The 20,069-nt window shown below is 56.1% G+C and overlaps 1 protein-coding gene and 1 long non-coding RNA gene across 2 annotated transcripts in view; one reads left to right on the plus strand and one right to left on the minus strand.

Annotated features, from left to right (window-relative positions):
- LOC115841177 (uncharacterized) overlaps positions 1–1,030 on the minus strand; it is a 74,751-nt gene extending 73,721 nt beyond the window's left edge. Inside the window, exon 1 of the long non-coding RNA XR_009560716.1 lies at positions 504–1,030. This is a non-coding gene — a long non-coding RNA (uncharacterized lncRNA). The remainder of the gene's footprint in view (positions 1–503) is intronic.
- Positions 1–20,069, plus strand: part of BCOR (BCL6 corepressor) — a 115,831-nt gene that overhangs the window by 410 nt on the left and 95,352 nt on the right. The gene's annotated exons all lie outside the window — the stretch shown is intronic.

Raw genomic sequence — 20,069 nt, forward strand, 5'->3', positions numbered from 1 at the left:
GGGGCTGGGGTGGGAGACAGCGTGCTCGGAGCTCCGCGTGGTGCCGCAAGGGCGGGACGAGGGATTGCTGGGGGGTGGCACGGGGTACGGAAGCGGGCCCCCCAGGCAAGAGTGGCGATAGCGGGACCGACGCGGAGACTGCGCGGGCGTCTCAACCCCGAGAATGGAGGCGCCGCTCCTGTAGTCGCCGGCCTTGTTGTCTTCTTGCACGCAAATCCCGGAACGACCGGAACCGCCATCCTTGCCTGCGTCCCAGGGGTGCCCCATTACGCGCGGGGAAGGCTGCATCCCGCAGGGCGACTCCGGGCGGGGCAGGTTGCGGAGGTGGCTCCGCGGAGGATGCGGGCCGGAGTCGTGGTGCACACGACCCACGCGCCTCCCCCTCCCCCGGAAGAGCGGGCGAGGGAAGGCGCGGGCCATCTGTGGGGACTCCCCGGGGCTGTGGGAGCGGTGCGGGGGCCGCAGAGCTGGAGAGGGTGCTGTAGAGAGACCATTGGCCCTACCTTAAAGACAGGGGTGGCCTCGTGGCCGGGGTTGAGGAGTCTGAAGTTTCCCCAAAGTAGCGAGCGCTACTCCGGCGTGGGATGGAAAGAACACAAACTTGGCCGTCCGCCAGAGCCCTTGGGGACGCCTGACTTCGGTGCCGCCCTCCGAGTGGCCCGAAGTGTCCCCCTCCGCTCCGTAGTCCACGAGGTTCAGGTCCGAGGCCTAGAAAAGTGGGAGGGTGTGGTCAGGCCTCGGACGGGAAACCCACCCAAGTTCCTCTCCGACGCCACGCGAGAAAGGCGCGGAACAGTCGTCTCGCAAAGTTTCCCGCCCCCCTCCCATCGGGGAAGGGCAGCTCTTCCGGCGGTGGGGGCGGGGGAATGGCCTCGGCCGGGGAGCGGTGCTAGTTCGTTTTCCCGCGACCAGGTAGCAGGAGAGAGGCGCGGGCCGCCAGCTTGTTCGCGTCCCCAGAGTGGCGACGCTTGGCCCGCTGCGACGTCTGCTCGGAGTCTCGGCAGCGGGAGCTGTGCAGAGTCTGGGACGACGCGAGACGCCATTTGCATCCCCCCCTCCCTCCTGCAGGTTGGCGGGGGCCGGGGTGTCGCCCGCCGCGGAAGCGTATTCCTGGCAGTGACACTGATTAGATGCTGTGTCGGTACGTGCACAGAATCGGGTGGGCCTTCACCTCTCCTGTGCGCATACACTTTCTGTTGGAAAAGTTGCGGGTTATTCCCCCCCACCCCCCCGCGCCGCACAGCTGCTGTCTCCAGGGCGGAATTTGAAGAGCACGTTTGCTCAGCCCGAGGGAGAGAGGATCGCGCCGGCGCGGGGAGGCCGCCGGGCCCAGGCTGCGAAAATCCAGCCCTGGCTTTGCGTCGAGCTGCCGAGTGCGGCGCTTACGCGCGCCCGGCCAGCCGAGGCCTGGTTTCCATCTGCCCCTTTTGCCTCCGTGTTAAGTTCGCCGGGGAAAACCCAATGATCCGTGCAGAGCCCCTCGGAGGAGAACACCTCCCCCCCCCGCCGCCCGATTCTGACCGATGGAAAAAATGACAGTATAGGTCAGAACAGGCTGCCCGCGAGTATTAATGCGGCCGTCTCCGTTCCCGGTGCTTGGGGAGGATGGGCGCCAAGCCAGGAAACCGCCGAAGGAGGAGCCTGCCCCTTCCCGGGCTAGAAAACGTGGATTCTTAGAGAGACCAGACAGACATGGGCAGACAGCTGAGAGAACTTAGCTCATCTAAATACAGGTTGTTAATGTATCTTTCAAGCAAGATAAATCTTTTTTTAAAAAATCAAGTAAACGTTGAGTCAGTTATAAATACTGTGAGAACTAGTTGATCTGTAGATGAAACTCCGCTCTCTGCCTGCTGTTAAACGTGTGTGCAGGAGGTGCCGGGCTGAGCATGATGTATCTTAGCACAGCCCGTGTGTGTCCTAAGAAACCGCGGTCCCCTTTGCACTCCACCTTCGAGGACTCTTACTATAACTCTAAACGGGGATTTCGTTTAGTTGTAGTTTCTATATGGGGGTTGCTTGCTCCTTGCAAACTCCCTCCTGAGGTTGTTTGTACTTCAGACTAGATGGTCCTGGGCTTTGGCTTTTATAAGCCCACGTTTTTCTCTTGCCTTTTTCTTTAACCTGCGTTCGTGCTGCTGGGTGCCGGGGAGTCCCCGCCCCCGGCCCCCGGCCCCAAACGTCTGCTCCCGCCGCCCTCGGACTCTCACTCGCGCACCACGCGGCCTCGGAGGAGGGGAAAAGTGAACGCTCCGGGTGGCGCTCGAGAACTGGAATTCTGACTTAAGGCTGCGGGTTTGTTCCGGAGGCTGGCCGGCAGCGGCTTGGGAGCCAGAGGCTGTGAAGGGGAAGCCCCGGAGGTGACCCTGAGGCTTCGGGAGCAAACCCGGAGGCACCCGCGTCTTTGTCTTTCGCGGGGCTGGCCGCCTGGCACGCACAGTTCCGATAAGGATCAACTGCGAGAGCGAGAGCGCACCGCCAGCACATTTCAGTGATTAGGCGAACGCCGGCAGCCACGTAAGGGAAAGGCCATTTGCGTTGTCTTTGAAAAGGAAAAGGCTGTCCCACCTAATGAATTATGAGCGACCTGGGAGAGGCCAGGCGGGGAGTGAGTGGCGCCGAGGCCTCCTCGGGGCGCTTCTTTGCCCCAACTCCGCCCCATCGCGCAGGAGACCCCATTTCAAAGGAAATGGGAAGCTTTTTGAAATTAGAAATCTGACCCGTTCTGTGTACGTAAATAGTGGTGCGTTTGTGAGTCTCTAAAATGAGACTCACCAGCAGCCCGGGGACTAGGGCCTGCCGCCTGCCAGCTCTGGACCAGTGTTAAAATCTGGCTAACTTACATCCCCAGAGGATGTGGCTTTTGCCCAGCGCCTCTAAGAACTGATTTATAGGAGGTGGCCTTGAGCCATCAGAAAGGGTGTCCTGGAAGAGTCTACCGGACGTCCTCTAAACCAGTGCTGTTCGCCCAAGGCCTCAGGGAGAGGGTGGGTAATTGTGCCTGAGCCCTAGCAGGAGCTTCCCATTAATCCAGCCTAAATGAGCACCATTAAAGCGAAGTTCCCCCTTCCATCCCTACCACACACGAGGGTCTTTAAGGGAAAATCTAGTGGAGACAGTTGGAGCCCATTTTGCCGCCTTTTGTGGGCAGCAGTGCCCTTTCTACCCTGTGCAAACCCCACCTTCACCTGCTTCAGCCTGGTAAGAGAGTACCAAACCCTAACAACAAACACTGTAGCACTGTATGCCAGGCAGAGTTCTAGGCACTTTATGTATTAACTCTTATCCTGAAAACAACCCCGTGAGTTAGACACGTTACTGGTCTCATTTTACAGATAAGGACACCGAGGCCCAGAACTGTTAAGCGGCTTTGTTGCACAGTTTGGGCTATGGCCAGGATCGCCCCCCGACCGAGGAATGTAGGGCTGTGCTGCCTCCCCAGTGTTGTGTAGTGAAGGTGAGCTGTTTGGGGGAGTGTTGGACCCCCCACCTTCCAAAGGGTTATGGGAAGAGATGAGGAAGCCCGACATTTGGCCCTTATTTTGCACGTTACTGTGGCTCCGCGGCGGAGAAGGGACCAGGGAAGGCAGTGCAAAGGCCCCTCGCCCCACCTCGCCACATAGCATCCGGCGGTCACGTCCGCCGGAGGTGACTGGGCACTGGGGACAGCCGATTGCCGAGGAACTCCTTATCGCCGAGAGTCAGTGGTCCCGGGAGGCGGAGCTAAACTACCGCCTGCGGGGGCGGCTGGGTCACGCCGGTCCCTGGGCTCCGGGCGCGCCGCCGGGCTCCTCTCGCGGAGCTGGCCGGACGCCCGGCAACGCCTTCCGCACCTCCTGGCTCCCCTCCGCTTGAGCCGCCAGCCCTGGGCACGCAGCCTCACGGCCGGGGGCTGGAGAGGCCAGCTAGGCAAGTCCCGATTGGGACGGCTGGTTCCGGGTTGCTCACACTCACCCTGCCTCCCCCAAACACTCGTCCCCCTTTCCGGGCGCGCGCGCCTGCGCGTGTACACACACACACACACACACACACACATACACACACACACACACACGTCTCAAGCGCGCAGCCCGCCTCCCGGGCCTCCGCCTTCCCTTCCTCCTCCCCTCTCCGGCGCTTCGGAAGCCCGTGGCGGTTGTGTGCTGCACCGGGGAAGAATCCGGGTGTGGAGGGACCGCGCTGCCCTGGTCCTCCCCAGGGTCCGTGCACATGCTGGCACCCCTGGGACGTGCAGCCAGGCCTGGGGATCCCCAACTTCCCCGGAAGTGGCGGCGGCTGGGGGGGAACCTGTGCGCTCTGTGTTTCATGATGGCCCGGGGAGTCAAAGGGGAAGGCTACACAGTGGGGCCTACGCGTGGGTGGCGGTGGCGACAAATACCCTCTCCGCAAAGGCCGGCCGGGTCTCGGGCCACCGCTACTGGGAGTCTACCCTGCATGTCTTGTATTGGCCGCAGCTTGACGCCCAGCGTGCCCGGGCCAGAGTGCGGCTCTGTGTGTCTTGGGGCGGGGGCTGTTGTGATCGGAGGCGGCTGGGCGATCAGCTCCCCATCTCACATCCTCGAGCCTTTACTTTTAGACCGCGAAGACCCACGGGCCCCCGCTACCCTAGCCACCGCCGGGCCCGAGGAGGGACAGGCTGGCCAGGCGGTAGGCTGGCCTACCCGCACTTGCGGGCGTTGAGAGAGGCTCCGAGACCCCGGCCGGCTGCCGAGCCGAGGGAGGGAGCGCGGCAGCCAGCGCGCCTAAGGCAGAACACACGCCTTTCCCGGAACCTTGAAACACAGGGGAGCCGCTGCCATCTTCGCGTGACGAGCAGCGAGACGCCGGTGATTAAGTGCTGCTTTCCGGCTCCCTCTCCGGGTTGCGGCTCTCCTCCTTGCCAGGGAGGGAAGGATAAAACCTGGGGGGAAAAAAGCACACTACTGCGCTCTCCACTCGCCCTCGATGTCCTCACTGGTCTCCCAGGGTGCGTCTGTGCGGGGCGCCCTCCCCCCTTGCACCCCGCCTCGCCGAGGATCGAGGTATCCACATACCTCAGTTTCCATCCGCCTCGGCCCAAATCTGGGAGTTTAATGGGGGGGCACACATTGCCATAGCCACCCGTCCCCCATCTCTTCTCCCATGGGGATTAAAGTTTAATACAGGAATCCCCCACCCACACCAGGGACTAATCCTGCCGCCCCTCCTGGGATTAACTCGGCTCACAGGTCCATAAAACACTTCCGGCGCGGCCAGAGGGTCTGTCTGCAGAAACACTTTAAAATTGTCCTCCCGGGCCTGGAATCGGAATTGACCCGGTGGAGGGAAGTGAGTAAACAGACGGTTGTAAGAGACTATCCCGTGCGGTTTGCAGGCTGTGGAAAGAGATGCCTAAAATGTGAGCCGTCGGGGTTGCTTCAACCCAGAGGGGGGCTGGGGTCTCAGTAGACACATCTCAGAAAAGGATGCAGGATTTGCTATATGACATTGACCTGGAGGAGGGTAGATGCAGGCAGGAGCTGGCAGGTTTCAGAAGGCTTCTGGCCGCAGTTCAATGAGGAAGACTAGATTCCTGAAACTTGGCGGGGGGGAGTCTGTCTCCTTATCTGTAAATGGGAACAGTAACACTCATCCTGTCCCTCTCAGGTGGGATTCTGAGAACCAAAGTCTTCAAGCACTTTGTAAACGGGGCCTGACCCCCCTGCACATCACTGTGACTAATGTTCAGTGTCTCTTACTCTAGAAAACACAGTGATTTGCTGATTAAAAAACAAAACAAAGTAAAAACCAGCTCTTCCTCAAATCCATGCAGGAATGTACAAAGGGAATCCAAAAGCTGTTTAAGATTTTGAACATCCTTTTCATTTACATCACTTCAAATTAAGTTTCTGAGGTAATGGGAGAATCTTTGGAATGCTCTAAGAAAAATCCCTGTCAAAAGTGGGGTTAAATGGAAAGAAAAAAAGACCTCTAAATTGGGTCAAATCACATTTTAAGGAGAAGAAAACTGGATGAAGAATGTAAATTCTAAGTAGCTCTGTGGCTCCCGTATCCTCTCTTAGTCTGGAGAGCAGATGCTATAGATAGCCACGCTACCCCCCAGAACCCCGGAAGGAGGCCCTGACTCGGGCGCGATCGGTTTGGGGCGAGGTGACTGGCGTTTAGGGTGGGGACAGTGACGAAGGGCAATCATTTGCTTAAAATGAACGTAAGAAAGACCTAGGCCTGCCTCTGCGCCCTGAAGGCCCAGAACTGCTAAAACTGTGCGTGGGAGGGGGCGCCAGGTGACCTCCTTCCCCGCAGATGGACTCACGCAGCGTGACCGGCCCCAGGTGGCGCCCAGGCGCGCTGGGGATAGAGGCCTAGGCTGCGCATTCGCTCAGCCTCGCAGACTGCAAGCGGGGGCCTCTGGCTGGACCGCCCACCGACCTTTCTCTCCCCGGCCAGGCCCCGAGGCCTCCGGGCAGGGTCTACTCGCCACCACCCCAACGCCCCTCGTGCTGCGCCCTCCCTTCCCTGGCACCCGGCCCGGATCCCTAGGCCTCCCCCGCCCGCAGCCGCCGTTCTTCCCCTCGTGATTCAATTAGCAACGGTGCAGAAAGCCTGTTTACCTCTGCAGGCCAGGGCGACTAGATCTGCGTAAAAAGCCCTAACGCCAGCGCCGACCGGTAGGGGGGGATTGTCCTATAGATTATTTCTTCTCCTGGGTTTTTTTTTTTTTTTTCTTTCTTTTTTTTTTGAAACGAGAAGGCTTGGTTGGAGAGGGGGTGGGGTGGCGTGTTGCTGCTGTTTTTTAAAACACCGTATTTGAAAGAGAAACAAAAGCCACACAAAAGCAGTTTAGGAGGTACCAAGGCTGTTTTTACATATAAAAAGTGCAGCGAATACCAAGGGGCCCCCAGCAGTGATAAACTAAATGGTTGGCCGATTTCGACAATTAGCAGTTAATGTGTTATCTGCGATCTGCAAACAAGTTTTGAGGCTCGAAGGACACCAAATTCCTGTTCCAGTCGACAGCGTTGTACTCGAATCTGTCGGGCACCTCCGATGCTCTCGGTTTCCCTGAGTGCGAATCCAGCTTCGGCAAACGTGGGTTTCCCGAGTTGCAGGACAGACTTGGGTCTCAGAAAATTCACTTGGGCAACCGAGAAGACCGCCTGCATCGCCCCTCCGGCCCTAGCTTGTCTCTTTGTTCCAGTTTCTCCAATTTTTTTTTCACTCCCCCCTAATTTTGCAGACCTCTTGATTTTGCACGTAGTAGGCCTTCAACAAATGTGGAATGAGTGTCAGAAACCAAAGTCAGTCTCTTGGCCTGGAAGGCAGCCTGGTGCGCGGCCTCGCCCTCGGAACCCCATTTGGGTGCCCAGAGCCCTCTGGCCGCCGCAGCCTGCGCGCAGCTTCGCCCTGCGCGGGCCTGAGCGGGCGGGGGAGGCCGGGAGGCACGAAGCGCCCGGAGCCTGCACGATGATAAATATTGCGCAGACAGCCCATAAATAATTTGCATTATGTTCAGCTGACAACGCAGGGCGATTAATTTTAATAGCTACATATTTGCCTGGGCTGCTGCTTTCGTAGGCCCGGTAATGAAAGGCGAGAGGCCGCCCTGGCTCTGTGCTCGCGGTCCCGGAAGGCAGCCGGGAGGTGCGGGAGAGCCCGACACGGCGTCTCCTCCAGGCAGCGTCCTGGCGAGTCTCAGCCCCTGGGCCCCCCTCTCGCTCTCCCGGCCGTGTAGACGTGGGGTGCGCGCGCGCCGCGGGAGCACCCCCGGGGCCTCGAGCAACAGGAACCACCATAATGACACTGCACATTTGTCTATATGGGGAGAGCCACTTGTGGACCAGGAGACCCTCCCCAATGCGATATGCCCCACCCGGACCAAGTCTGGAGTGAACTCCGGAGGGGATTTCACGTTCCAATTTTGGTGGGGGTGGGGAAGTGCTAAGTGCTTAGCCCGCCGATTCAACGGTGGGCCCCAGCGCGGCAGAGGCTTTTCCGCCCTCGGGACGCCGGCAAGGGGCAGAACAAAGCCCAGCTGCCCACGCGTCCTCTCCGCGCGCGTCCTGAGTCCTGCGGTCTTGCGCCCCGCGGGAGCCCCCTCTAAAATGCTTCCCGAGCTCCTCGATTAAAAGGACCGCACACATAAAAGACGGAAGAAAGGATTTGGAGCAGCTCTTAAAAAGAGGGGGCGGGGAGGGGAGCGCAACGAAGAAGCACACGGCGCAGCGGCTGCCGCGGTCCCGTGGTGGCCGGGTGCGCGCGTGTGCGTGTCTGTGTGTGCGTTCCGATGACAAAGCCCTGCCGCCGCATGCGAGCTCCAAGCTGCCTGAGCACTGGTGGGGGAAGGGAGGGGAGGGGAGGGGAGGGGAGGAGGGGAGCCAGCGCTCGCGTAGGTAGCGGGGAGTCAAAGCTTCCCGGGAGAAAGAGTTCATTCATAAGCTGGAGGAGGCCTCCTGGCCGGGCCAGGTGGAGCCTCCCGAAGCCAACACCTGTGTATTTTCTTATTTGAAAAGGGGCGAGCGCATCGATCATTACCATATTTTAATTGCTTTTCGCAAAGGTCATCTCTAATTATGGGTTGCGAGGAGGGTTGGCCAGGGTCTGTAAGCCCTTTATTATGTGTGTGCGTGAGTGTGTGTGTGTCGCCACTGAGACAATGCGCCCAGCTTATCGAAATGCCAATCCGAGGGTGTCCGTGCGCGCCTGCGAGGCGGTCACGACGTGCTGGATCCACGCAGACAGACCAGGCTGCGTGCACAATAAAAGCCGAGCAGGCGGCGAAGGGCCGCGCAGACCCACGGGTTTTCTTTTTAGAAACGGTGGTGCGAAAAGACTTGACAATAATAACACGCAGCAGAATTAAATCAGGGCGGGAATAAGAAAATGCATTTTCGTTTCTAGAACCGCATACTGTGTTTAACCCATCCGATCCCCCAAGAGCTTTTTGCGCCCACGTGGAGGCCCGCGCAGGGACAGGTGCGGGGCAGAGAGTGGCTTTGGGACTGCCTGCTGATGGTCCAGGACAGCCACCTTATTTTAAAATAATACTAATCTCTTCCTTTAATTCAGCGTAGTTGTCAGCTACAGTGAAGTGGAATCCTTAACGATGTCTGTTTTATGGGGAATGATACCCGGCTAGTTGAAAAGGAGAAAGAAAACATTAAGGTTTTTTTTTTTTAACTTTTAAAAGTCTGCATTTCCTTAGTTTTCGTCACTTGCGGAAACCCTTGAGGCAGAAGCCTATTTTAACTTCGTCTGAGGGAGCAGCCGGCAAGGTTGTTGGAGGGTCAGGGGTTCTTACGAGGCTATTTTGGAGACGAGGGGGTGGAAATCAGTGAAGAGCTGTTGGTCAGGGGTGGCCAGCAGCCACTCTAAACTTGATGTTATCAAAGGAGCCTGACATCTCTGAGCCACCATGCTGTTTCTGGGAGTCCCGCCTGGCAGAGCCAGGGGCTGGGGTCAGAAGCCTCCGAGAGTTAGAGGGGTTTGTACCAGCTCTGCTTCCTGCTCTGCCCCCCACACCTGGCCTCACCAGCAGCCTGCTCTGCCCGGAGGAAGGCAGAGCCAGATGACTGGTCCAACCCCCGAGAGACCGCCTGGCTTTCTCCTCCCCTGTAATCAAAACCAGATGCACTTAAGCGCCTTTCATCAGAGGAAGCCCAAAGCCCTTTAACAGGCTTCAATAAAAGCCTTGCTAGGGCCTACCAGTGTCCAGGCCCCTGTGCCCATGTCTCACCTGAGGAAGCCTGGGGTTGCAGACAGGGTCTCGCTCCTCCCAGAGGGGCCCCAGAAGCCAAGAACATCTACCCAACCAAGGCAGCCTTTCCAGGCAAGTAGGGTGCCAGGATCCCTGCCAGGTGTGTGAGTACAGACTCCGTTGATAGGAGAAAAGAAACAGGCATAGAAGAGAAGCCAGCAGCTAGTGCTTAAGGAAGGATAAGAGCGGCCTTGTGAGAAGAAACCGGGGGGGGGGGGGGGTCGGCGGCTAAGAAAGTAGAAGTGAAGTGAAAGGGTGATGATGATCAGATCAAGATATTCAGAAGGGCTCCAGGTACTTGGACCACCCTGCATTCAGAGCCCCCATCCTACTGTATTGCAGTGTTTCTGTCTCCCCCACTAGACTTCAAACTCCCCAAGGCAGAAACTGTCTTATTTATCTTTGCAAGCCTGGCACAGGTTGGCACAAAACACGTGATCAAAATGTTTGGGAGATCACAGGTGTGGTGGAAAGCTCTGGAGCAAGACACATCTGGGCTTAAGATGGGAGCTCTGCCCCCAGCGGTTATATAACCTTTTTGAGCCTCAGTTTCCTTATCTGTGAAATGGGCACGAGAATGCCCACATCACCAGATTGGGGAAAGATTTGGTGAAGTAATTGCATGTGAAGCAATAATAAGGTTTTCATCAATAATAATAATAATAATAAGGTTTTAATAAATGTTGTACCCTTGTTCTTGAAGGACTGAGGAAGGGTTGGGGCTGATATTGTTTGAAGCATAGGAAGAAAGGTCCTAGCTGGGCACAGATCTCACTGGTCTGGGATTTGGGTCAGCAGAGAGAATTGTTTCTAAAATGTGTGCTGCGGTAGCCCTGTGAATTGGAACTGCAGGACCCCACTGTCTGGCAGGCAGGCAGCCCCAAAGCTGTGAGCTCGGGGAGCCGTGTCAGCCTTTGGACTCAGGCTCTGGGGAAGGGGTAGGTCCCAGGCCCTTGGGTTGGGTGCTCCTCTGCAGGGCTTCTTGTGGCTGAGCCCTGCTTGTGCCCTGAGGGCCAGGCCACCTGAGATGAGTGGCTGGCATATAATCCCAGTTGGTGCTGGCTTCCTGTGGTCTGGGGGAGAGTCGTCCCTTGGGATTGACCTCTGCTCCTGTTTCATGGCTGTATTTTATCTTTGACGAGTTCACCCCTTGGCATTTGGCAGGACGGGGGGCGGGGGCGGGCATTGCCTACTTCTCTTTGCGGCTTGGCCCATTTGGCCTGTTCAGTAGCTCCTCACCTCTCACCTCCCCACCCCACGCAAAATTCGGCCTATTTTTCTCCACATTGCAGGCAACTTGTTCTTTTCTCCTGCTCCCTGGCTACTGTGCTTATTGGGTGTGTGTGTTGGGGGATGGGGGATTAGGACCTGGCCCCTCCATCTTCCCCTCCGCAGTCTTCCACATTCCAGATGTCTTGCAGCCCCTCCCCAGGTCTCCCCTGAGCTCAGCATTTCCCCAGGAGGGCAGGCTGTAAGTTAGGGTCGGTGGGCTGCCTGGGCAGCAGGGGCCTGTGAGTACCTGCCTCAGGGGAGGAGAAAGAGGGGGAAGGGGGAGGGAGAGGCCAGGGGTGCTGCTGGGTGATTCTGTAGGTGTGGCCAAGCAAATGTGACTCTGAGTATCATGAATGGAAACGTATTTGTCTGGACTGTGACACAAATGGGGTAGTTGGGTGCCAGGGAATGAGAAGATGTGGGGTTTTGGAGGAATTGGGAAGAAAATGAAGTAAGCTGATCTCTCTTCTGTATTCCATCCCACCCCCTCCCCAACATGAGAACCTTCAAGAAGAGGCAAGGAAAACGTGGGGAGGGGAGGGAGGAGGAAAGATGGGAAAGCAAAGCTAGCCCGGTGGAAATGTTCCGTCCCTCTCTCCTGCCCCGTGAACTGGCTCCCTTGTACAGCCAGCGTAGGTCAGGAGGGAACAACAAATGGGGTCCTTTCAGCCAGATCCTTTAGGGGAAATGCGAGATCAGATTTGAGAAGGAGACAGGTCACCGTCTGTCCTCCAGGGATTCCATAAACAACAAGGCGTTGTGTCATCCGAGGTGGAGGATTTGGGCTGTGCTGAAATATGTCCCGTTCTCCACACTTCTGTTCTTAATCTGCTCGCCTTCTTCTATGGATTTCACAACATGTTATAAAACTGACCTCCCCTACTGACTGTGGCAAGTGAGGGTCAGAGCTCATCAGCTGCAAGGGAGCTAGTGCAGAAGCAATTGAATTCTGCTTGGGGACTCAGTGGGTCCAGAATTTGGTGGCAATTCTGGGAGCTGGAACCATCTGGATGCTGCCGCACCCACCTTTCCAGCCGCCGGTTGAGACCTCAGCTGCGTTCTGCAGCACAGGCACAGGGCTCTCTGTGTGACTTGGGCTTCCTCATAGTATGGTGGCTTAAGGGTAGTAGGACTTGAAGTTACCTAGCAGCAGCTCAGGGCTCCAAAAACAAGCATGCCAGCATCACCTCTTCCAACCCGCCCTCAGAAGTCATGTGGTGTCGTTTCTACTGTATTCTGCTGCCTACGATGAGGCAAAGGCCCACTCAGATTCAAGGGGAAGGGACATAGACCTTACTGCTCACTGGGAGGAGTGTCAAAGAACTTATGGCCACTGAGAAGAAAAAAAAAAAGAAAGCAAGCCATGCCAGGCACTCTTGAGAGCTAAGCCTAATTAGCACTGGCTCTAAACAGAATAGTCTATGTTATAATAGGAGCGTGTACCCTCAAGAGGCTGTATAAATTATATGGGGGGTGAGGGGGAGACAGAGAGCTAAAATTAGGCCAGGGTAAAAGAAATAGAGCCGTAAAGCAAATATGAGTTTTATGAAAAATAGACGATATCAAAGGACAGCTCTCTCCGTGAGCTTGTGAAGTGTGGGAAGAACTGAGGAAGAATTGGTTGGTGGAATCAGCTGGGTTTTAGGCCCTTCAGTGTTGAAAGGGAAAGCAGGTAAAGGACAGGACTGGGAATCTGGCCACCACCATCCTTCACCCGCCATCTTGAGGGGATCTGTGGTAACCCTTCATCGCTTCAGGCAACATTAGTTTCACGATTTGCTTGCAAATCACCTTTTTTTTTTTTTTTCAACATACAGATATCTTTCTGTGGTACAGAGCTGGAAATGTAGTCAGTGCATTTGCTAAAGTGTGGAAAAAATAATACATTACTCTAATAATAAATTACTCTAATACTTACTGTTCATCCCCTACCCCCAGGTGTGGTTTTAAGTATCCAGCACGGGTAGTGTTGTGACTGCAAAGAGCTGGGTACATCTCTAGGGCCTCGGGTTCCCATTATCCTTGTCTCTAACCCCTGAATGGAGAGTTTGACTTCTAATTTCATGCTAGGGGTTTCACAGGCAACATAATTGTATTTGCCTCTGCCTTTGATCTGCTATTTGATCTATTTCATTGTGGCTTGACTAGGAGACAGAGATAGCAACGTAGTGGAAAAACACGACTTTGCTTTGCTTCGGAATTGGCAGTTATGATTTTCTCTGGCTCCCTTAATGTGACACACCTTCCCTAAATCTGAAATCTAATCATTTTCCCGTTTTTGAAATTCCAAAAGACATGTGCACCCTCTGGCCTGCTTTCCTCTTTGCTCATGAAGATTTCATTTTCAGCAAGGCTTTAGGGCAGGATGTTCATGTTTTTAAAAGATCTCTATGAACGTCGAAGTCCCAGAGTTAGTGGAGAACTCCTGGGTGAACTGGGACCTACCTGCCCCTTTCCCGACCTCACCGCCACTTCCCAGGATGCAGCTGGTTCACCCCAGCCTCTCTTCAGGTGATTAGGGTCTGTAGGGCTGAAAACCAGGTCTGCTGTGCTGGAAACCAAAGAAACCCAGATGCAGCAGGAACCTCGCGGGTCAGAACTGAGCAACCTCCAGGGTAGCCCCCGAAATAAGCTGGCTTCTCAAGCAGGGTCACCACATCAGGTTGTGTAGCTTGTGCACTGCACTAAGGTTCCCAGCCAAGACGGGGAGTGAGGACTGGAATTCAGGCCCAGAGGCACCTTTCTCCAGTGCTCCCAAAGTCACCAAGTAGGCTAGTGGCAGTTCTGCTCTCAGGGCAGAGGAGAAACAGATTTTCTCTCTGATCAAGAAGAAAAGACATGGTGGCACAGGGCAGGACGGGGGGGTCAAAAGGGCATCTTGGGAGCAGAGCGGGCCAGCCTTAGGCTGCAGATCAAGCCAGTGTTGACCCAGCAGGTTGGAGCAGTAGGCCCGTTACTCGCTCTTTGTTTTGTCCCCTCTCATCTGCAGGGTCCAGTGTTCATAAATTACTGAATTACTAGATCTCTCCTAGGCTTTATTTGGAGTTTTTTTTAAAAAAAGACAGGGGTGTCGCTCTACCTATGTGTCTTGTTTAGCCAGCAAGGTGGGATTTGAGGGGGGGGTGTTTTCTTTGTTTTTGAATGTGAAGCCTTTCAGGGATGTTGTTAACTGCAGGCCTTTGTGTAGTGGGTGTAGGCATTTGAGTGTAAGACCCTAACAGGTGGTGCAATAGAGTTGGACATCCTAACAGGTCACCTGTGAACTGAAATTCACACTAACGTGTAATGGACGAAGCCAATTTGCATTTAAAAGTGGAGGATAGTCCAGAGGGCAATTCCTAGTCAAAGTTAACTCCAAAGAGGGATTTTTCTGGTGTCGGCAGTAGGCTCCTAGGGGAAGCCTTTGGAAGCCTTCTAAATTAGCCCTGTAAAGCTTACTCTTGTTCATTTCTATAGTGGACGGTATGGGTGTGTGGAATTGCATTAATATTGGGGAAGGTATTTTCACAGTAAAGCCAGAGATGACATCTCTCCCGAGAACAGCAAATTTGCTCTTCCTTTATAACTAGGAATGTACAGGCCAGGAGCTCCAAATCCATTCGCCTCCCTCCCTGTTTCTTTCTACACTTTGGGTAATTGGAGCTGGGTATGCGGAAGGAAGATACTTTCAAAGAACATTAGTTACATCATTGTGGCTGAGAGTTCGCAGAGTTTGATTCTTCTAAATCAGTGTGCGTTTTTAATTAAAACAAATTAATTTGTATTTTTCATGAAGGAGTATTTACCCGAAGTTTATGAAGCCAAATAATATGTAAAGGCTTGGAACAAAAAAGCAGTCCCCTGGGAGCACCTCCCTCTCTTGTTCTGCTGGTTTCTTCTGGTAGATGCCATCATATTTCTAAGTAACATGTAGATGTGGCCTTCTCTGAAATAATCCATAACAATAATATCATCTGTTGACCTCCTGGTACGATAGAGGAGGATTTTAGTTCTCTGCCTCATACTTCCCCTCCCCCACTCTCACAATAGAACTATATCATACTTTCTTATTAAATTCATATCCAGTGTTTACTTTGTGACCACACATAGATTGTTTATCGATGAGGCAGATGAGCTTCAGTGATTGCATTTCCTTTCTTGTACGATTTTTTTTTTCCTGGAGTTAATAATTGCCTCATTTTTTATTTGCTTAATTTTCTTTGACCTATGACTAATTTTCCCACACTCTCCAACCTCTGTACAAATCATCTTGGGACGGTTTTCTGCGTTCACATCTTGGAGACCATCTGCAAACAGGCTGATCTTTTTTGTTTTGTGTGTTTCTTTTTTCATTCCCATTTTCTTTAAGTCTGAAACCTTTTTTAGAAGTTTCTAATCTTCCATTTAGTTTTATTTTCTAAAACGCTTTCTTTTTTATGAAGTGTGGTGGGAGTTTTACCGATTTCAAAGCGGGGGAGGTAGGAGGTGGTGGTATTGTGTTTGGATGGAAAATTGCATCTCTACAGCTCAGCTTATGTCAGGAGCTGAGAAATGAATCCTAAGTTTCTGAATCTTGGTATTTTGCTTCGTTTAAATAAACTTTCACCATTTTCCCTAAACATCAACCTTTCAGAAGTGATGACTGTTATTCCCTGGGACCCTGGAACTATTCAGTGTTAGCATATTTTTATCCTCCCTTCCCCTCCCAGAACTGATTCTACATTTTTAGAAGTAAAGGTTATTTTAAAAATAATTAATTGGCCCTTCCCCAGACCATTTACTGCGGGATTCAGGCCCTTTTGTTTACATTCATTTCACGTTGCCTTTTATTTGTGTTTAGTGAGTCAGTTACAAGTCTGCCTTCCCACCTAGATAGTAAATTACTTGAGGGCCAGGGGTGCGTTTTTACAAAATTCACTTTTGTACTTTTGGATTCCCCTAGGGACTAAGCCAGTGCCTTGCCCTTAGCAAGCTCTCCATAAACGCCTGTCAAAAAGAGGACAAGTAGAGTGCCAGTCTTCTCCAATCAAGATCCCTTAAAGAGAGGTAACTTTCAAATCCTCTCTTGCCCCGAAAGCGGCTTAGAGACCCCTCGAACGGCGGGGACTGTGCTGCAGGCCTCGCCCCCCGGGATGACAGCAGCCCAAGTTGCGAGATGCGCGGCCGGGCCGCTGGGCGCGGGAGAGGTGATAACGCGTGGACCATTCAGGAGTCCGGCAACCGGAGGTCGTTTCTCCGGATTAAAATCCGCTCTGGCGTGGCGGCCAGGGGCGACTACAGGCCGCGCTTTAACCAGGAGCGGCCGCCCCGGGCCAGGGGTCAGCCTTGACCCGCTGCGCGGAGGGGCCTCCGGAGGGAGCGGGCGCGGCTCCCCGGGAACGCCCGCGCGGCCGCCTCGGTCCGGCCTGCGGCTCTGCGGTCCCACCGCCGGGGGCAGCGCCGCCCGCGCCGCCCGGGCTAAGATGGCGGCCGGCGTGCAGCCCGCGCCTGGGGGAGAGGCGGGCGCAGTCCCCCAGGAGCCGGCGCGCCTGGCCCGGGCCCCCAGCGGGGAGGTCGCTCCTGCTTGGCCTGCCTACGGGGACCCCTGAGGGAGGACCCAGTCCTGCCTCTTCCCCAGACAAGCTTCCTGCCCTGCGTCCTACCTGGATGGTTCCTAAAGGGATGTTTTATCCCCCAACTCCCCTAGATTCCTGATAGGGGGAGGTAGGGACAGGCCCTGGCTGAGATGAGGACTGCGAGGAGGATGGCTGTCAGACTAGACACAGTGGACAGAGGACCAGTGGGTACCACTGGGTGCGGGCCTCACCCCCAAGCCATTTCCTCCCATCCCGGCAGCTCGGCCGCTAAGGCGTGGGACACAATACGCACAATTACACAATACCCATGACCGCAGGTCGAGAATCCTGCCCGATTAAGATACAGGGCCCAGAGCTCTTGAAATCAGGAATGTCTTGGAAAACGGGGTACATCCGGTTGGGAAATCCAGAATATAATCCAGTAAAGGCTACAGAATGCGAGCCGCCCGTCACATTTGCACTGACATTTGCACATACGGTATGCGCGCTGTACTGTGTAGGCTGCCTTCTTCCTAGGACACTCCAGAGCCTGAGGTCCAGTTTACCAGAAATGGCATTGCTGAATACTGCCCATTCTGAGTGATCTCACCTTGGGCTCAGGTGGGGAGGTCAGAAGGGCCACCCGAGGGAGTAGCTGAAGCAGGTTGAATCACAATGGTAGGAACGGAGAAGTACCCGGAAAGGCTTCCCATTGCCCTTTGTAAACTGCAGGCTGACACCTCCCACTGGTTCCAGATTCCATCCAAAGTTTGCAAGTTGCTTATCAGCTCAGCATGAGAGGCTGAATGTGAACTTTTTTGTTTTGTTTTGGTGAAATAAAGTCGTTCTGCATAATGTTTGCACCGGCTGGTTATTCTCATGGAGAACACTTCCTTCACCCACCCAGGCGGCAGCCACACCAGCCTTTCTTTACTTCTGCAGCCCCTCTATTAATTACCTCTCTCTTGCCCCAGTTTAGGCAGCCCCCGGTGCTTTGTTCAAGTACAGCAATAAACCCGAGACTGGGCCTAATCCTCCCTGGTCCTGACCTTCCTTCTAGCGGGCCTGGAGCCTGGTGGGCCCTCCTGCCCCCCCCCAACTGATTAGGGCCAAGGACCCTGCTTGTTGTGTTTGTGTTTTCTCCCCTCTGCACACTTGATACTTTTCAGACAGACCGCTTCACCAAAAAAAATAAATCGTGTACAAGAAAAAGTTCAAAGCGGCCCTTTGAAGCCAGGCCTGCAGGAGCCAGCCTGCCACCTAGCCAACCATCTGATTTCTAAACCGTAGCCCGCGCCAACGGGTTACCGCAGACCTTGCACCCACCGAATTCCTCTAGTAGCGCCAGATCGGGTGGCCCGGGGGCACCCACCTCCAGCCTTGTCCGGCCCCGTGCCCCTCTCGGGAGGCGCAGTAACCATAAACGGTACGACAGGCGCCGGCCGAACTGGTTCGGTAACGGCTCCCTGGAGACCGCCGCCTCGAGCGGCAGGCCCCATCTGCAGTGCAGCTGAACGAGTTAAGCTGCCCCGGGTGTGAGCGGCCCGGGGTGGGGCCTGGACGAGAGGGAACCGGCGGCAGCTCCGGGCAGCCTCGGCCTCAGGATCCCCCAGTTACAGAACTGGATGGACCTGACTCCTTGCTCCCGAAGGGCTGCGTGGGAGGCTCGGAAGGCCCCAGGCAAGGGTTGGGGCGGCGGCTTCCGAGCGGGTCCCGAAGTGTGAGGCAGCGCTGGGGACCTTGGAATAGGAGGGGAGATGCACCCTCCTGGCCCCCCACCCCGGGCGGGGAAGGCGCTTCTGCGCCAAACTAGCCGGGAAAAGCTGCAGCACCCGACCCTCAGGCTCCTGCAGCCGAGATGAGCCCATGATACAGGCAGGCGAGGGAAGCGCGGCTGTCCGCGCAGCCCCAGGTGTGCTAAGGTTAACTGGCCACCTCCAGGACAGCCTGCCCCCGCAGTGCGGCCCCTGCCTTCCACCCTCGGGCGCCGGCCGGATCCTGGGCAGCACGGGCCACCGCCCCGGGATCGCCGGGCTCAGCGCGGCGCGGCTCCGCCTCAGCCTCACAAAGGCCGCGTGCGGCTGGAGCAGACGAGGAGCGGCCACAACTCTCAGATCTTTAATTACGCCCCTACCCTTCCCCCCACCCCATCGCCGGCTTCCAGCCCTTTAATCAATTTCACGATATTAAATATTAATTTCCCGCCAGCCAGTCTTTCTCGAAGGAGAGGGAGGGGACGGGCAGGGCAGCTCCGAGGAAGGGACGGCTTTGTAGGGTGTGACCTGGATAGTAGGGCGTGAGGGCTCTTAAGTGACCTGTGCCGGGAACGCGGAGCCACCGGGTCTGCGCTTTGCGTCTGGGGAACTTGGAGAGTTATGAACGCCGGGATGCAGGCCTCCCGGAGGGGCAGCTAGGTGCGCCGAGAATCCCAGTGCGCTGGGCGACAGCCTCCTGCTCCCCAGCCCCCAGCCCCGAGTCAGCTCCACGCGGGCCCGCGGCGCGCAGCGATGATGGATCGCGCCTGGCGGGGGTGATTTGGTGTTGATCGCACATTATCACTGGCAGGTTGGACTGGTTGCTGATGGACGACTTCTAGCGGCTGCAGCAGCAGCGTCTTCAGACACCGCGCGGGGACTCGCTTGCTCTGCGAGGGTCTCTCTTTTTCCCCCCAACTCCTCCCCCGCCCCACTTCCCAGAGACAGGAGGCCCTGAGAGTCCGAGCTGGATCTTGCGGCACCCAAGGCCGCCCGCCCCGGTCTGGGTCCTGGTGTGGGCCGAAGGCCGGGCGAGGAGGGGAGCCAGGACGCCTCTCCCACTTCCTCCCATTCCTCCTTCCCCGCCTGCCCCCCCCTTCCTTCCTGCTTCCCCATCGAAACCGGGAGGGCCTGGGTCACTCGCCGTGCGGTTTCCCCGCTGCCGGGTCCAGGCCGCAGGCGGCGGGGGGCAGCTACCCCGCCCCACGGCTCCCGCCCCTCTCCCGGGGCTCGCAGCACCGCGGCGCTGCAGTGCGCCCCTCCTCGCCTCTTTTTCTAAAGTGCCTGCAGATACAAAAGCGGTTTCGTAATGCCTTCCGTCTGCGAGAGCCGGAGGACCTTGGCTGACCTTTCGGAAACTGATTGCAACTGCCTGTTAACAGCCCGTACTGACCGCACCGAGCGGAGCGGAGGACAATCATTTAAGTGACAGACGGCGAGGTGGCCTCGGCTCAGTCGAGCGGCCTGGTTAAGCCCGCTCCGCCCCTCCCCCCGAGTCTCTCCCCACCCGTAGCTTCGGGCGCACTGCGGGCTGTGGCGGGCGCTCGGGCGGGCAGGGAGGGCGCGCCGTGCGCGCGCGCGCGCGCGCGCGTGTGTGTGTGTCCGCGATTACCGGCCGACGGGTTAACCCTTAGCCGAGCGGCCGGCCCTTTTGAGGCCGGACGCTGCTGGCTTAATCTGCCATCTGCAAAAGAGGAATAAAAGGGCCGCCTCCGCCGACTTTCCCTAATGGGTAAACTGTCCCCTCTCAGCGTGACCGGGGCTGCGTCCCTCCTG

This window comes from Globicephala melas, chromosome X, assembly GCF_963455315.2.
Source record: "Globicephala melas chromosome X, mGloMel1.2, whole genome shotgun sequence".
In the NCBI taxonomy this organism is placed as follows: domain Eukaryota; kingdom Metazoa; phylum Chordata; class Mammalia; order Artiodactyla; family Delphinidae; genus Globicephala; species Globicephala melas.